At 45.5% G+C, this 15,665-nt stretch overlaps 1 protein-coding gene across 1 annotated transcript in view; it reads right to left on the minus strand.

Moving 5' to 3' along the window:
- NAF1 (nuclear assembly factor 1 ribonucleoprotein) overlaps nucleotides 1-15,665 on the minus strand; it is a 160,439-nt gene that overhangs the window by 124,552 nt on the left and 20,222 nt on the right. The window lies entirely within an intron of this gene.

Below are 15,665 nucleotides of genomic sequence, written 5' to 3' on the forward strand. Positions count from 1 at the left end.
TGGAGGTGGATGTGGTGGAGGTGGATGTGGTGGTGGATGATGTGGTGCATGATGTGGTGGATGATGTGGTGGATGTGGTGGTGGTGGTGGTGGTGGATGATGTGGTGGTGGATGTGGTGGTGGTGGTGGTGGTGGATGTGGTGGTGGTGGTGGATGTGGTGGTGGATGTGGTGGTGGTGGATGTGGTGGATGTGGTGGTGGTGGTGGTGGATGTGGTGGTGGTGGATGTGGATGTGGATGTGGTGGTGGTGGATGTGGTCGTGGTGGATGTGGTGGTGGATGATGTGGTCGTGGTGGATGTGGTGGTGGATGATGTGGTGAATGTGGTGGCGGTGGATGTTGTGGTGAATGTGGTGGTGGTGGATGTGGAGGTGGTGGAGGTGGTGGTGTACGTGGTGGTGGTGGACATGGTGGTGGTGGACATGGTGGACGTGGTGGTGGTGGACGTGGTGGTGGTGGACATGGTTGTGGTGGACATGGTGGTGGTGGTGGAGGACGTGGTGGTGGTGGACGTGGTGGTGGTGGACGTGGTGGTGGTGGATGTGGTGGCTGTGGTGGGTGTGCCACACTGCTGGCCCTGGACACTCACATACTGCTCACCCTGCATACTCAAACACTGCTCACCCTGCATACTCACACACTGCTCACCCTGCACACTCACACACTGCTCATTCTGCACACTCACACACTGCCTGCCCAGCTGCCCAAACTAGGGCCCCCTGCAGTTTTTTTTCCATCTTGGACGAGTGAGTCACAATCCGTTCAGCCTTCAGACTGTGCCAGGTGTGAAGTCTGGCGCCGACCCTCCCCCTTTTCCCGATAAAATCCTCAATGATTATTTTTCCTTAGACCCTTCGAAATTGTATATTGGTGCTCAAGAGAGGACAGTAGGAACTGTTAAGTTACTTCTAGTGGGTTAGGTTTGTGTTACATTCGAAGTGTTCATGTATGTATTGACTGGGTACATTTTGAATAGCAGAGTGGCAGACCTCTAGCCACAGTGTAAACGAAAACAAAGTGGCGGTTTTGTAGTGTGTTCCATGCCAGCCTCTAAACTATTCCCAACAGTTTATCCGATAACAGGGCAAACAAGCGAACAACCAGTCAATCTGTTTGCAATGCATCTAATGCTGTCCATTTAAAACAAGTTATTAAAAAAAATTGTTTATCACGAGTAATTCTGTTCTTTATCTCTTTGGAAATAACAATATAACAATATCTGCAGTACAGGCGAAACCTAAAAACAGAGGAGCAGTAAAATGTGCACCCCTCGACTCCCACTTCACACAGCTTTTAACAATTGGTGCTACTTCATCAACACTTCATCAACACCTAACTCCCAACAAGAAGACGCTGGTACGACTACGGCACTCATTTCATTCACCCAGGAAGGGAGGCAGCTGGGGGCACAGGACAGGCCGTGCCTTTGAATCCAAAGCAGCGGAGGGGTAGCCCAGTGGGTGCAGTTCCTGCTGAAAAGCTTTGCTGTGTAATGTGCAGATCTTGGGATCAAACAGCTGACCGGTAACAACTGAAGAACCGGTGGCCACAACAATTACGCTGGAAAGATAAGCACCATTTCTGCACGTGATGCGAGCTATGCCACTGCCTGCGATAATTTTTGCAGTAAACGTGGTCTTTCTATGTATTCTTTTATGGCATTTATTTTGTATAGTCCTCACAGACTTCAGAGCCTCTAGCTCTTAAGGTAATGGCTGCTAGTATTATAATACTGGTCTGTTCCATTGGCTGCAGCTGATGTAATTCGCAGTGTCACACTTGATGTAACCCCACAAAATAATAAAAGAAGCTATTTAAAAATAGAAATCTGCCTTTGATACTCAGTGGTGCCCCACGAGGCCCTCTGGACTGAAAGGCAATTCTGCCTGTCACATGTTTTCTGTTGCACATTTGGAGGGTCACCTATCTCTAGAGTCCCCAGAGCCCCCACCACCTCCACAAAATGTTAATAATAAAAGTACAGCCATCTGAGAGCTGCGTATCCCTTTCAAAGCGAGGCCTGCGCGGGCTATTACCCACAATTACCAGTTGCTGTCCACTCTTCCTAGCTGCAGGGTTAAACTCTGAGCACTTCCCTTTGAAGTCGTGATGCTTTTATCTGTGGCCGGACTCAGGAATTTAAGAAGAACCGTCATAAACGGGGCCGATGCCAAATAAAAGGTGTGTTCCCTTTAAAAGGATCCCTTGGTGGGTGGAGGGGCGCCGCTTCCTGTCACAGCGCTCCCAAAAGGCCGCCAGCCATTTTCAAATAATCACTAAAAAAATAAAGCAAATGTGATAGTTTAGGGAAGAAAGGAGAGGGTGGGAGCGCAGCAACAAAGCCGGGGGTTAGGGGGGGTGGGGCATAATGAAGCACAAGCATTAAAATGCAGTAGTTCTCGCCTTTCATTAAGTTAAAGCCATTTGCTTTGCTGTACAATACCAGTAGCAAAGCAAATGGCTTTAACTTAATGAAAGGCGAGAACTACTGCATTTTCAATGCTTGTTTCTGTCTGCATCAACTTTTATAAAGCCAGGTCGTCCTTGCTCCAGCCTAGAATCACGCCTCATAGTTCATCAGCAGTGCCCCATGGCCAAACATCTAACCTCTTAACAGGTTTATTCGGCTTTGCAGACCTGGGTGAATGAATGAATAAAATGAAAAAAGTGTCACTGTGCTCAAGCACCCACATTTTCCCAAACACAAAGCCATGAGACCACATCCCCTCCCCAAGGAGGAACCAGATCTACCTTTCACTCCACAAGCCTCACGATTTGAGGAAAGGGGTCCTCTCCATTCCCGAATAACGGCAAACCCTTTGGCACAGGTCATTGGCAAAAACTATTCCTGAAATTTCTGAAAACGTTATCCTCCATGATGTAAAGCTGTACAAGAACATTATTATCAACTGGAGCAATAATAACGCCCCAACACCCCTACCATCAATGAGGAAATTACTAACCACAGCCAAGAACATTTGCCTTGCTTCCGGTTACTTACAACTTCACAGAAGTATACTCCGATCCCTGCATGCTCCCCGCCCCTTCAGCACCCTTGGTTAATCTTATCTTTGTGGCACTTTGATGACAGTGAGGCGCACATTGAGAAAAGCACACACTTTTTATTTCACTTGACCCACTACAGTAATTGTGGATAATGCGCGTTTATATCCCATTGCTCCAATTCCCAACTTGCTGAGAGCAGGTTGGCACAAAATACATTGAAAATTACACAAAACGATAACAGCGATTTTCTGAAGATGCACCGATTTACCTTTCTTGCTCTAATTCACTGATCATGAGGATATGGAGACATGTGACTAGGAAATTACGCTTTCATCGTTCCAGCAGGCGCCATAGTTAAAACATTAAACTATTTCACCGGTTATACGTATTGTAAGCCTATTAACCCAAAGAAGGCCTTCAAGTGAGCCAAGACAGAAGCAGGACACGCTAACTCACACCATAGCGAGGATTCATTGGTGGTGCGCTGCGTTACCGTCAACAGTACGGTTCTCCCTTCTCCAGAGCTGTGCACGACCCTCACCTGTGTCTGCTCCTCGCAACTTATTTAAAACTAAACCGAAGAGACGGGGTACCAATACAGATAGTGAAAAAAGGAAATGCCACCACTTCGTAATCAGACACTCAGCCTTAGGCTCACAAATACACTAAATCCGGACCCGTAAATCAATTGTCATTTCCCAGGAGAAATGTTTCCTTTTTACAATTCTCCTCATATTTGTCAACTTTACAATGCCACCTGCTCACGCTGGACATTGGATTGCACCCTTCCTGCTCAGGAGTCGGAAGAGAGCCCACACCTACTGCCCATTCAATCCATGGCCTCTTGTGGAAAGAAAACTAGGCATTTACCATAAGTCTAGCATGAGGTACATCATGAATGCTTCTGTCTGCCCGTGTCTGCGCCGGGAAATGGATCAAAAAAAAACAAGTCAGGTCCCGGGCCGGCAGCCAAACACAGCGCGGCCCGGGAATGACGTCACGGAGGTGTCCCCGGCCGGCAGCCAATCACAGCGCGGCCCGGGACACACGACAAAAAGGGGCGGGGCTTAAAAAAAGACACGGAAACGCCCCCGAATCGCGTTTTCAGGGGAAAGCGTGATTGACAGCCAATCTCTTCCAATGGCTAGCCTCCATTTATGGAGCTAGCCAATGGAACAGAGGGCGGGACTAAGCAGTACACTGTAGGGACAATAGATTTCTCCTGGGCGGAGCTAGAAGCTCCGGCCCCAGGCGAAACCTAAAAATGAACTTCCAAGGCTGTGCTTAGGTGGTAGAAGAAAGTGGCACGGAGTAAAACCAGGACAGGGCAGCCTTGACATAAAGGTATCCTGACATTCGGAACCTCCTGCTTCAGACACCTAAGAAAAACATGAGTTCCATTCACTTTGCATTTTTATCATTATTATAATTGTGCAAATTAGGAACGGCAGAAATATCTATAAATTCAACGCAATTTTGCATCATCGACACTGAGTTTTCCTTATGAATATGACAGCAAACGAACTGCAGTGAGCCCGCTAGATGGCACTGCGCCATCATGATTCTCTAAAAACCTACCAGGTAGTTTCTGCATTTTCTTCCCTGTACCCCAATCCAGGAACGTGGTTGCTGTCTCCAGGGCTTTAAGTGGGATGAAAAAACTGGAGGGTCTCTCAAAGGGGCGTGGCCAGTGTAATTAGGGGCGTGGCTTTAAATCACTTACGCAAAAAATCTGTACTTATCATAGTGTGCCGCCCGACTTGTAATTTGCTGTTTCCGACATTGCATCCAGATATTTGATACAAGTAACATCATACCTACAATAAGTAAGTAATATTGGCTTTGTCAATGGTTATTACTTGCAGAAGATAAATAAGCTGCAACTATAAATTGTATATAATATTGACAAAGCTTCCAATTAAATCCTTGGTGACCCTACCACAATGTTGCTGCTCCTGAGTTTCAGAAAGAGAAGGGAAATCCAGAAAGAAAATGACTCTTAAAGGATTTCCCTTCCCCCACAACGCTCCCCTGGCATGACGTCATGCCGTAACTTCTCTACTACTGAGAAGTGAGCAGTGTGAGCTGAGCACATCCATGTGCCTGCTGGCTCGAAACGGGTCTCTATCAGGCTTTGTTTTGCGCCCTGGCACTTTTTTCTGGACTGCAGTGACAGCAAACAGCTGACACTGCAGTCTGGGGAAAAAACGGGCTGCCTGTGTCAGGACTCAAAACAGAGCCCGATCGAGACCCGTTTCGAGGCCCCCTTAAAAAAACTGCCGGTGCTCAGACCCCTTGAGACCCGGCCCACTTAAAGCCCTGGCTGTCTCCTTGTTTTTGGACGATTTCATTACAGAGCGCTAGACGCAGTTTATCCTGATAAACGTATCTATGCTCCACACCAGCAGCAGAACGCTGCTCAGGGACCCCAGTGGCACAACCCTCCTGCGGCCCCACGCTTCCTTCGAATCCAACCAATGAGAAGTGATGAGAAGCGGGTGGCTTGGAGAAAGGATGCAGGATCTTCTTAGATGATGACGAACATGACCAAGGAGTTTCCCACCAGGCCGACCACAAAGACCATGGAGTAGACTGCGGTGATGATAATGGGGATGGTGGGGGACATGTTGGTATGGTTGGCCAGGGGATGGCCTTGCTCCCAGGACTCTTCGCTGTTATTGAGCCCGTAGCAGTCGTGTCAGCCCAGAGGCCAGATGCTGGAGTTGCTTGGGACGCAGCAGGTGGGCGCCAGGCGCCGCATCTCGTCTTTCTCTCTGAAAATCTGCACGGGTGACTCCATAACCTGCGCCCGCCTGCCCTCGTCCTGTGCGTGTGAGACGGCAAAAACCCTGTGGGGTGAAGGGCAGAGAGACAGCTAGAGTGACGGTGATCACACGGCATCACAAACTGAACACAAATAAGCAGTGTGTAAAGTAACTTCATTTGGGACAGTGAGCTAAATGCTGGGGTTGGATTGGTCATGTTTAATAGTGAATACCTAGTGAATAAAAACGGAGTTTGCCAATATCTTCCAACATATGTGGATTAAATTAAATTAGCATCCTTGTTCCCACCTTTCGATATCCATTGCAGTATTCAAGCATGTAAATTAGATGAAACTTCCGATGAGTACATTGCTAAGGCTAGATTGATTAAATGTGCCATTGCACCCCTGTGTAATTGCGCCTGCGGTGTGTAAAGTGAATTCATGTTGCCCGATATTTCTCAGATTAGAGTTGGTGCTTCATTTTCAGATAGTATAGCTCGGAAACTATGGACACGGTTCTCCTCTATCTTTTTATGAGTTGAGTTGTTTAAAAATAAAGCGCAATCTCTGGGACATGTTAGGTTGAATTAATTCACTTTACGCACTGGAGGCTCCTAAAACACGTGCTCGGCTCTGCGCCAAAAAATCACTTCTTGATAGGGCCCTCAGGTGTTTCAAAGGGCAGTAACAGGACGCCTCTCAAACTCATATCAGCACGCCTGGAAGGACTGGGTGGACTGGGCAGAGAGGCAGGAACATGCGGGCTACACCTGTGCGTGGTGCCGCGGTAACGAGCCAAAAACGTGCACCCGGTCTGCGCTAACCCTTCAAGACAGACCACCATGCTATCCGATATCGGTAATTAGCATTGATTAGTACATTTTAATGTATAACAATTTAGACAAGTATCCCAGATACTACACGAATTTTGTTAGCAGTTCGTTAAAAAACGTGCTTGCAACTTTTATTCAAATAGACATTACAGAGAGCCACCTCGCATATGCCCAAAGCCCCCTTTTTAAAATTCCTTAAACACATTTACACCTGTACATCGGTGGTGGTAGGTACTTTAATAGCAAGGCTTTACATTACCTCTGGGTCAAGACTGCGGCTCTGGCAAGGTTGCAGGGCGTGTTCCTACCCGGGGCTACCTCCCCCTTCAGGTACAGGCAGAGGCGTCTGGCCACCCAGCTCCTCGAGTTCTCTGCTCGGCGCTGGTCCCTCCTGAGAGATGGGGGCGCAGGAGTGCTGCCGGATGCTGCTCTGAGCAGGCAACCCAGCGCAACTCCCACCTCTTCCCTCCCTGCTCCCCGAGCTGCCTGTCTCCCACCCTCCCCCTGCCTGTCTCTCCCTTCCACTTTGACTCGTTCCGTTACAGCCAGATCCATCATGCCGCCTCGCTCCCGCCCGTCCGTCCCCACTTGATCCTTTGAAAATTCGAGTAGTACCTTCTCTCCATCCTTGGGTGCGCTGCTTTCCCCAAGCTGGACACAAAAAGCAAAACTCCCGAGGGCACAGGGCAGGGAAGAGTCTTACTGCTCCGTCAAACTTACACACTGGCCGCGTGAAGGTTCCCGTTTACTGTACTGTAGGACAGCAGCATGGACCCTGGGGAGTTGGGACCGCACATATTCTGCAGCGTACGTGCTGGGGGAGACCTCCGCCTCGCTGCCTCGGGCCCACGGCGCGGTTTCGAAGCCACGCACAGCTGTTCTCCCGCCGTGCCCTGCGTACCGCCGAGCATCATGTTTATCCACCTCAAATCTCGGGCATGAATCTGAGCTGAACAGCTGTCTGTTACACCCTCATTAGCGCGGTCAGTCCACAGAAACATACCGGCTTTAGAGGGTGAATGAAAGCCAAAATGTGGAATAGTGAGCGCAGCGCTGGGGTGGGAGGCTGGGCTTTACAGCTGTGGTGACCGAGTACTAATGGTGTCAGCATTTCACAACTGCTTTTAATTTTGATGTTTTCTACTGCTGCAGCCTTATCCTAGCTTTGGTTACATTTTTTTAGAGATGCGATTTTCAGAGTCATCTACTGTATTTTACTGCCGTTCGAGCAGCACACCTCCGTAACAACGCGGCGCATTTAAGTGATATTGGCACTCTTCCCGGGCCGGCTGCCTGGAATTTTATTACACTCTGCAGTTTCCTGGAGCACGTGGAACTCTGCACAAACCTCGCCGCTTCTGTGGAAAGAAAACTAGGCATTTACCATAAGTCTAGCATGAGGTACATCATGAATGCTTCTGTCTGCGCCGGGAAATGGATCCAAAAAAAACAAGTCAGGTCCCGGGCCGGCAGCCAATCATAGCGCGGCCCGGGAATGACGTCACGGAGGTGTCCCGGGCCGGCAGCCAATCACAGCGCGGCCCGGGACACACGGCAAAAAGGGGCGGGGCTTAAAAAAAGACACGGAAACGCCCCCGAATCGCGTTTTCAGGGGAAAGCGTGATTGACAGCCAATCTCTTCCAATGGCTAGCCTCCATTTATGGAGCTAGCCAATGGAACAGAGGGCGGGACTAAGCAGTACACTGTAGGGACAATAGATTTCTCCTGGGCGGAGCTAGAAGCTCCGGGCCCCAGGCGAAACCTAAAAAGCATTCCCTACCTCACAGAAATTGTGTGCCTAGCATTTACTTGACTATACAATGGCACACAAGTATGTAGACTGGGCATCTTCTTTAGGTAAAAGAGCTCCGAGATGGCATACATCATGTGAGCCTCAGCACCCCTGGTGAGTGAGCCACTTGAGGATGCTCCTTCCAAGTCTAGGCCTGATATACCATTCCAAAGGACAGTCTATTCAAACATCATGCATAAGCCTATACTCCGACCAACTGGGGCATGCAGACTATTTTTAAAGGCTAACCCAATCTCCTACCACCGTTGGGGTAGGGCTTTCAATTCCCCCACCCTACAAAGGCTGAAACAAATTTAGAGTCCTCTTCACCTCTCCCAAATTAATGACCACTAGGTGCATTAAATACAAAAAAGCTAGTTACCTAACACATTCAATCAGGCATTGAGACAATTAATATACATTAAATAAAAAAGTAATAATCCAAACTATCATGCAGAACGTTACGGATAATCTAAAATTGCATTCCAGATTTTAATTAGGCATTGCAATTTCCTATGTACCACAAAATAACGTTAACACACCAACCCACCATTGCTATTTGATTGATTGTAATTAGTTTTGCAGTCTTTTAAGCCTAACTACATCATTTCCTGAAACTCCTATTTTAATTCGGCTTTGTTGTGGGTTGTAGGTCAGGACAAAAAAAGGCAAGGATCATGCTTTACTTTATTTACTATCAAATTATAGTAATCAAAATACATTACTTACGAAAATCAAAAAGCAGGTATTGGCATACTCTATGTAGAATTGGCTGTAATGTTCTTTCTACACATGCAAAAAGAACTTGTGTTTGCACAGACCTATTGGTTTTGCTAATGTTTCTTAAAACAAGCAATCGCCATGCCAATTGGTTTCACCATATTAGTGTATTATGAAAATATGTCCACGGTGCAGTGCAGAGTTGGAAAAGAAATCCAAAGAGCGCGCCGCTGTCCTAGTTTGCAGGCAGGAGCACTTTAACCCTTAGTCTGCCCCCTGCAGTCTTGTACCCACCGTAATAAACCCTCTCAGTGCATATCTAGGAAGGATTCAGACTGCTTATATATGACAGTTCCGTAATGTCAGTTTAATTAGGAGTGATATTCGGGTACTATGACTGACACTTTCCCGCAAGCAAAACCAAGAAATAAAGACGAGGGAAACCTGTACATAGAGACATTAAACCCTAATTGCTGCCAAGTTTTTAGTGTACTTATGAGCGACATTGAACTACCAAAGCCGGCAGCAAATATTTAAAAAGGTACTCCTTGACTGGACTTACTGATGGCTAAAATCATTATACCCAGAGCGTTGGGTTAAGATCACCCCACCCCTGCTGACCAGCAGTAAGTGCGACTTTAGCTAAGTGTATTTAACTTTAGTAATATCAATACATCTAAGTCACGTAAATACAACATATGCTTCATTACAAATGCTATAGGTGTCACATTTGCGAAAGTTCTAACTATTGGCATTGTAAATGACAAAGCTATTAATTTAGCTATTTTCAAAACCAACACATAAATAAAAAAATTGTCATTTACAAGACAAATAGCTCAAACTTTCCTAATGCGAGACCTATTGCATTTCTAATGCTTGTTTGTTTTTCCTCTGTTCTTTGCCCCTTACTTTTTTTATGATGTTGAAGTATTCCTATGCTTGTTCCAAGTTGAGTTGAGGTTTCTGCCACCTGGAAAGTGTCAGTTAAGTCTGAAGGTGAAGTTCCTTTCTATTGTGCAGATGTTGAGTGCCTTCCACTGTTGGGTCTCGTATGCTTTATAGTGTACATTAAAAACCTTTGAAAACAATGGTTACTGACTCAATGACCTCCTGTAGTTACCCGGCAACTGTCGGGGTTCCCCAGGGCTCAATAATCAGTCCTATGTTGTTTAACCTTTATCTTACTCCTTTAGCTGGTATCATCAGAGCACACAGTTTTCAGACTGTGTCCTATGCTGACGATACCCAATTATTGGTCACATGTGACTCTGACCACGTCAGTAGCCAAGCCCGCTTCAAGAGCTGTATGGTTCAAATCAAAAAATGGATGAGTGCAAACAAGTTACAATTAAATAGTAGCAAATCAGAAATTATCTTGTTTGGAAGGGCCGAGGAATTTTGGTCGCTGGACTGGTAGCCCCCGGAACTAGGCATGTGCCCTCCTCCCAAGTCATCTGTACGTAATCTGGGGATTATCATTGACAATTCTTTGTCCTTGAAAACCCATGTTTATTAGGTATTAGGGGTCTGTTATGGGATTTTGCGTAATCGTCGCTAAATTTTCAAAAGGCTACCCACGGAAGAAAGGAACCCGCCGGTGCAGGGTCTTGTTATCAGCCATTTAGATTATGGCAATGCCTTGCTTACAGCTCTAAATGATGACCTGCTGACCATGCTCCAGATTCTTCAGAATACGGCAGCAATGCTGGTCCTCAATCTCCCTCGGAGAGTTCCATCTGCCCCGAATCTTCGGACCCACCACTGGCTTCCGATTCGTCAAAGATGCCAATTTAAAATTCTAAGTCTTGTTCACAAGTCAATGTACGGGGCTGGCCCACACTACCTGAAAAACAAACTTAAATGGTAATTGCCTGGTAGAACTTTAAGGTCATGCTCCAAATCGTATCTTGTTCAGCCCCGCATTCGAACCTCACGTAATGGAGGTCGTGATTTCTCATATGTGGCCCCCTTATCATGGAATAAAGTACCTAAACACATTTCTTCCACAACTGATCACAAATGTTTCCGTAAGAAACTAAAAACATGGCTTTTCCCTTAGTAGCCTACTAGTCTCGGACTACTGTCTGACCTACCGTTTTCGTTTGCTGCTAGCGCCATGAGACCTCATGGTGATTTGTGCGCTACATAAGAACATTTGACATTTTATGTTTATATACAATATAACTAGGGCTCCCGGTTTTATGGTATTTATGTTTTTATCATTTCTGTCTGTATTTATCCATATTTATTTTTTGTTCATTTTACCTGTATTTATCCATTTATTTTAGGTTTTGTGAAACAATTTAGCTGAAATGTGTATATTTCTGCATTTATTTAACCAGTTAATGTTCACTCATGCCTGAACGCATGACAGTTAAAATGATATATATATATATATATATATATATATATTACCTACTGGCTATCGCCAGTAGGTATATATAGTTAGGATTTTTTCCCTATGGCAGTTTTGAAAATTCTATGTCTAATAACTTTGGCGTTTGTGGACGGAATCGGCTGAAATTTTCAGGAAAATGGCACATTTTGTTTCTGAGCAGCCCTTGAAAATTTGGGGGGGTTTTGTTGAGGGGGGGCCGAGAAAAAAGGGGGGTCCCAAAACACGTTTTTCCCATGTTAATTTCCATAGGGCGGTTGGACTCACTTTTAGCTCGAACGGCTGAATGGATTTGCACGAAACTTGGCAAAATTGTAGGGACTGTTAGCCCGATGTGCCTTTGCTAGGTCTCAATATATGTGCTCCAGTAGTTTTTGAGAAATTAACGTTTAAATCAAGATATATATCTGTAACAGCGCTTCAGGCTGCGCTCCGGTTCGCTTACTTTTCGCGAAACGGAACTTTGAGCGCAGAAAGCTGATTGGCTCTCCGGTGTCTGTCAACATTCTAAACAGTCCGGAGCGGCCGCCATCTTATCTCTCGGTAGGATCGAGAGAGAAGAAGAGGTGAAAAACGAAGGGGGAATTTAATGAAAGGGGGCAAGGTATACCCCTCTTGACCTCCTAGGAATGTTGTTGGGGTTATTAAAGGGGAGAGAACAACATGAAAGGGGTGTTTCCCAAATAGAACAAATCAAAGTTTAATAAAAATTAACAGAATACCCACCAATTCACAAAGAGAGTAAATATATTCAAAAAAAGTTTTTAATTTTCATTTTGACAATCAACACGATTTTTTTTGGATAATAAATAAAGTGATTCCATTTGTACAATACATAACATTTGGAAAAAATATACATAATCAGAAGCATACAAAATTAGTCTAAAAACTAGGACACGCAAAAACACTTCAAACCGGACAATAAATTAGATCCACTCATACATCCAAACATACCTTTTATACAATCAAATTCATACTCAGACATTCACATCCATATCACTACACACAAGGACAAGAAAAGCGCCGACGCGCGTTTCGGACAAGTGCCAATAAAGGCTTCCTTCATCAGGGCGCACTTCAAATATTGTACAGACAAGCAGAATAGATAATGTCTGTGACACGGTCCTGGCAAGCGGTCCTAGTAGCAGCAAAGCTGTGGGTGGGTATTCTAAATACCCAACAATAACGAAGCCCCTTTAAATATGTGGTTCACAATCCCAGGGTTTCATCGGTCATGAATAGCGCATATTAGAATAGGTCCACAAGGGATCCAAGTGTACGAGGGAACCAGGAATAAAAGCAGTACCATGAAATAAATTCCAAGTATCTCAAAACGAATAGCAAGCACTGATGCAGAGCAGTAAGTAACCCCGGGGCCGACAGTGAAAGATGACCTCAAGACACAGCCCTTTCGACCTACCGTATCACAGGCAGGTGAAGGAGTCACCCGGTTCCGTCGACCCAGGACATCACTTTACGTGCACTGCCGGGCCGTTTTACAGGCCCCCTATTCCCCGGGACTGAAGCTGGGCCTCATCATGACATTTCCGTTGTTCGTCTCACCTCATCCAAATGATGGCTCAATTTTGCTGTCTTGAGGTCATCTTTCACTGTCGGCCCCGGGGTTACTTACTGCTCTGCATCAGTGCTTGCTATTCGTTTTGAGATACTTGGAATTTATTTCATGGTACTGCTTTTATTCCTGGTTCCCTCGTACACTTGGATCCCTTGTGGACCTATTCTAATATGCGCTATTCATGACCGATGAAACCCTGGGATTGTGAACCACATATTTAAAGGGGCTTCGTTATTGTTGGGTATTTAGAATACCCACAGCTTTGCTGCTACTAGGACCGCTTGCCAGGACCGTGTCACAGACATTATCTATTCTGCTTGTCTGTACAATATTTGAAGTGCGCCCTGATGAAGGAAGCCTTTATTGGCACTTGTCCGAAACGCGCATCGGCGCTTTTCTTGTCCTTGTGTGTAGTGATATGGATGTGAATGTCTGAGTATGAATTTGATTGTATAAAAGGTATGTTTGGATGTATGAGTGGATCTAATTTATTGTCCGGTTTGAAGTGTTTTTGCGTGTCCTAGTTTTTAGACTAATTTTGTATGCTTCTGATTATGTATATTTTTTCCAAATGTTATGTATTGTACAAATGGAATCACTTTATTTATTATCCAAAAAAAATCGGGTTGATTGTCAAAATGAAAATTAAAAACTTTTTTTGAATATATTTACTCTCTTTGTGAATTGGTGGGTATTCTGTTAATTTTTATTAAACTTTGATTTGTTCTATTTGGGAAACACCCCTTTCATGTTGTTCTCTCATGTTCTCGCCCTGGCGGGTTGTTCCCCTGTTGTAGTTTTTTCCTAGATTCAGGGCCCCTCTTCTGTTTAAAGAGGGGTTATTAAAGGGTCCCGTGGGGAAAATAAAAAAAAAAATGATTTTTCACGGTAGAAGCGCTTCACGGGCCGCGAACTGGGCCGCAAACTGGTAGCGAAACGAGAATTCGCCATTTTGTGCTTCGTTTTAATTAAACTACTAGGTATAAGGGGGTGCGGGAGACGTATCCTAATCCCCTATGTTTCATGAGGGTGGCTGAGGAGGCTCATATATGTTGATACATCTTTTCCAGGGGCTGTGCGTGAGCTTTTTTTTTTTTTTGCTGCGTGACGTCTGTTAACGTTCGATTCGATGGAAATCAGGAAGTGTTGACCGCCAATTTGTCACTGCGATAAAATATTTTGTTATAAATGAATCCTTATTGATAAACATTGTCTGCGCCATCTTGCCTTTTTTCCAATGCCACAATTTTGTCGTGCACGGCAGCCATTTTAGATGCCAGGCTGGTCCCAGGCTATCACCTACCCCTGCGGATGTAGTTTATGGCCCCAGCTAAAGAGAATCCAGACATGCCAACCCTCCCGATTCAGGCGTGAGACTACTGATTTCAGTGCTAGTCTCCCACCTCCCGATTTCTGCAAGCAAAAACCCGGGGGCATATTACGAACAACTAGCGATAATTTTTGTCTCTAACTTGTTTAGAGACAAAAATTTTCGCCGCACATCGGCGATTTTTATCGCAGATAAACCTTGCTATTATCGCAGAAAAGTCAGCGATATTCATGTATTATCGAGCAAATGCTCTTAGCCATGTTATCCACCTCCCATTGGATAACATGGCTAAGAACTGCTCAGTGCAGGTGTTAGCTTTTGGAGATATTCGCGTTTAGCGCGAATATCTCCAAAAGTTGGTAATAGGAGATAGCGATGTTAGGGACTGTTTCCAGTCGCTAACATCTTGGCACGCCCACTTTGCATGTCATTAGTGATAAGTATCACTGACATGCAAAGCGGGGCCCAAGATGGTCGCTATCTCCTTTTAGCTGTCACTAACTGGTGTTAGCGACAGCTTGGTAATAGGGAGATAATTTTATCTCCGCTTTCATGGCTTTTAAAGCCAAAAAAGCGGAGATAAACCCCCTTGATAATATGCCCCACGATTCCTCGGGGGTTTCAGCTGATAGGGCTTGGTATTGTGTTACGCGGTAATTTTTCCAGGAAACGTCAGAGGGCCGATGCAGGTGTTCTAGAAGAGGTGATAAACCATTTAAGCCTCATGAACAAGCGCATGGTCTTTTAAAGATTTGTGAAGTACTCGGGGCGGCGGTGTGTGTGTGCCCTCTTTCAGGAGCGGGCGGGGGGGCACTGCCAGCAACTTGCCAGGTCAGGTAGTGTTCAACACGTGCATCACCCTTTCTCTGCCTGCTATTGCGCTCCATGCTTCGGAAAGGTAAGAAAAAGAACGTGCATTTGAGTTTGAAATGTCCGATCCTGTAGCAGTACACTTGCAAAGCCCACACATGACAATAACCCGATTCAAGGCCCCATTCACCCGTTTTTAAAAAAATTTATAACACTCCAACAAAGTAACATTATAAAACTTTATTAACTTTTAAATATAATGAACGGAACAAAAACTGTAAAAACATTTAAACATTTTTCACCCAAAAAAGCAACAATGGTCAGAAGCTGTCTTTTGTGCGAATAGTCCCAAGGCAGCACAACGTGCAGAGTTCTGGACGGCACCCAGGTGATGTCGCCTGGGTGCCGCACTGGTTTTGGGATCCTACAATGCTG

This window comes from Lissotriton vulgaris, chromosome 3_1 (genome assembly GCF_964263255.1).
Source record: "Lissotriton vulgaris chromosome 3_1, aLisVul1.2, whole genome shotgun sequence".
Classification (NCBI taxonomy): Eukaryota; Metazoa; Chordata; class Amphibia; order Caudata; family Salamandridae; genus Lissotriton; species Lissotriton vulgaris.